This window comes from Arachis hypogaea, chromosome 15, assembly GCF_003086295.3.
Source record: "Arachis hypogaea cultivar Tifrunner chromosome 15, arahy.Tifrunner.gnm2.J5K5, whole genome shotgun sequence".
NCBI lineage: Eukaryota > Viridiplantae > Streptophyta > Magnoliopsida > Fabales > Fabaceae > Arachis > Arachis hypogaea.
Window position 1 is genome coordinate 58,778,324 of NC_092050.1, and position 2,358 is coordinate 58,780,681.

A 2,358-nucleotide genomic window follows, 5' to 3' on the forward strand; every position below is an offset into this window, starting at 1 on the left:
ACTTTATTACATACTCATGTACTAACTTTACTTTGATTTTCACCTTGTGTGCATTGATTTCTTCACTAAGCTTATTATTGGGGTAATTTTATCCCCTTATTTACTCATTTAACTAAAAGCATTTTCAATTTTTTTTAATTATAAACAGAACATATATCAATGCACATGGTATTTTTAATTTAAATTTGTTTCACATGAGCATGCTCTCAAAAATCCTTATTATTTTATTGAATTAATCCTTTCCCATCAACCCATGTTCCCATGTTTCCCCACACTTAGTAGATACACAATCTCTATCTTAAGCTAATCAAGGATTCAACTTGGAATTTTTAATTTGTTTTTTTTTCTTCTTAAGGCTAGTAATGTGGTTATAGAACAAGAGGGGATTAAAAGCTCAAGGGGCTAACAAAGGTGATGTAAAAGGTAGGCTAATTTGGGACAAGTGAGCAATTTAAACAATGGCCTCAATCATCTCTTGGTATGTATCTATATTCTATATTGGACATATAGATTGAAACAAAGTAAAGATCACCAGAATAAAAAAGAAGGGCGAACACACAAGAATGAACTAATTATGGTTAAATAATGTAACCACATAATTAAGCTCAAAGACTCACAGGTTGTGTGTTCTTTGGCTCAAAAACCATATATCAGTTATGTATGTCATGCAAGTAAAAATCAAGAGTTCCCATTATTCTCAATGTGAATCTTAGGGTGGCTCTTAAAATCTTAGTGTTCTTCCTTGAAAAATATTGTGTAAATTAACCAATCATTTATTGCTATATATATACAGTGTGTGGATTGTTGTGATTCTGTTATACTAAAGTTTCTAGTTTACTCTTTTTATTTTCGATTAATCCAAATTATCATATGTTAAAAGGGTAAACTAAACTAATTAATCTATATATTCTATATCACAACTTAATAACTAAAATTGCAACTAGACTAAACTAAATATCTAATATATAAACTAAAGTGCAAAATACGGAAATACAGTAAAAATATAGCAAAAGAGAAGTGTGCAAGTACTGAAAGATAAAAATAAAAAATAAAAATACAAAAAAATAAGCAAAATAGAATAAAAAGAGTCTGAAAAGTGGTTCACCAAAATAGAGTACGCCGGAGATGGCGACCTCCCCACACTTAAATAATAGCATCGTCCTCGATGCTTACTCAAGCTGGGTGTGAGAAGTGTCGTCTCCAGAAGGGTGTGCAGTAGGTGTCTCGGTGGTGATCTGAGGATCTGCAGTCTGGATAAGTGTCGGAGGGTCTGACTGCTAAAGCGGAGGCTCTGTCTGTAGAGGGATCGCCAGGTCTGCGGTCTGTATCTGCTGTTGCTCCTCATGCTGTGGCGCAGCCTGCTCCTGTCCTACTTGCGCATCCTGGGCATGGGCCTCCTCCTCATGATCATTCGCCTCCTCCTCAGATGGCTCAGAAGGGGTGTCAGGCTCAGAGGGGATGTCGTGGTGGTCAGATCGAATCATCAACTTTAAGTGCTCATAGCGTCACTTGTTACGACGCTCAGATCTCTCATATCGCCACTGGTTGTGGCACTCCATCTGGTCTAGCTGCTGAAATAGGCGGTGCACGAGGTGGTAAATGGGCTCTGATGCAGGTGGAGGTGCAGTGGTGGTAGCTGGTGCAGCAGTGGATGAAGAAGGAGTAGCAGAGGATGTGGCTGCCTCACCAGAGTCAATAAGGAAAGGTGGCCTATAACCCAAGGCTTAGAACTTCCTGCTGTGAGGTATGATCTTCTTGTAGTCTGCAGCAGTTGGCTTCTCATCAGCAAGTTCTCAAGGCACGTCAACTCGGCGGCCAAGCTGGGTGATCAGATAAGGGAAAAGGAGAGTGCCTCTGACATGGACCCTGGCCATATAATACCTGATGAAACGTGGAAGATACAGGTCCTTACCCTCCATCACACACCAGATGAGGGTGATCATAGCAGCGGGCACCTCTGTCTCATGAGTGCTCGACATCACGTAGTTACTCAGGATCTGCTGCCAAAGTCGAGCCTCATCATTCAAATATATCAGCTTGATTCCCTTAGGCATCACTGTATTCTTTTCCATGACCCATGGGGCAGTAGGATCAAGGGCTATTCTCTGCTTGACTACATCCCAGTCAAATCTCATGTATCTCATATCCTCTTTAGCCTTTTGGTAACCGTCAGGCTGATCTGATTTAGGCTGAAGCTGGAGGATATCCTCAATAGCTTCCTCAGTGACTAAAATCTGTTTCCCTCTGAGGTGCACTACATCCAGGGAAGTCTTGAAATAGTTACAGTAAAATTCTCGGACCCAGGATGCATTGACCTCTGTCAAGTTCCTTTCCAACAAGAACCAGCCTCTTTGTTTA